This window comes from Arachis duranensis, chromosome 9 (assembly GCF_000817695.3).
Source record: "Arachis duranensis cultivar V14167 chromosome 9, aradu.V14167.gnm2.J7QH, whole genome shotgun sequence".
Lineage (NCBI taxonomy): Eukaryota > Viridiplantae > Streptophyta > Magnoliopsida > Fabales > Fabaceae > Arachis > Arachis duranensis.
In genome coordinates this window covers 45354011-45354552 of record NC_029780.3, presented here as the reverse complement: position 1 = coordinate 45354552, position 542 = coordinate 45354011, and the positions used below count along the sequence as shown (strand labels likewise).

The 542-nt window shown below is 40.6% G+C and overlaps 1 non-coding gene across 1 annotated transcript; it reads left to right on the top strand.

Moving 5' to 3' along the window:
* The first annotated feature begins 237 nt into the window (after nucleotides 1-237).
* LOC127742042 (small nucleolar RNA R71) lies at nucleotides 238-345 on the top strand. Its single transcript, XR_008003229.1, has one exon. It is a non-coding gene; the product is annotated as a small nucleolar RNA R71 (small nucleolar RNA).
* The last annotated feature ends 197 nt before the right edge of the window (nucleotides 346-542 follow it).

Here is a 542-nt window from a genome sequence, read left to right as displayed (position 1 = left end):
CAATATAGCATTCAGGGTATCAATCTCAAGAACTTCTTTCTTCTGATTTGTCCCATTGTTCACAGGATTTCTTTTAGAAGTGTACATGAATTGGTTATTTGCAACCATTTCAATGAGTTCTTGAGCTTCTGCAGGCGTCTTCTTCAGATGAAGAGATCCTCCAGTAGAGCTGTCCAATGACATCTTGGACAGTTCAGACATACCATCATAGAAGATACCTATGATGCTCCATTCAGAAAGCATGTCAGAAGGACACTTTCTAATCAAGTGTTTGTATCTTTCCCAAGCTTCATAGAGGGATTCACCTTCCTTCTGTCTGAAGGTTTGGACTTCCTCTCTAAGCTTACTCAATTTTTGAGGTGGAAAGAACTTTGCCAAGAAGGCATTGACTAGCTTTTCCCAAGAGTTCAGGCTTTCTTTAGGTTGTGAGTCCAACCAAATCCTAGCTCTGTCTCTTACAGCAAAAGGGAATAGCATATGTTTGTAGACCTTAGGGTCAACCCCATTGGTCTTGACAGTGTCACAGATTTGCAAGAATTCAT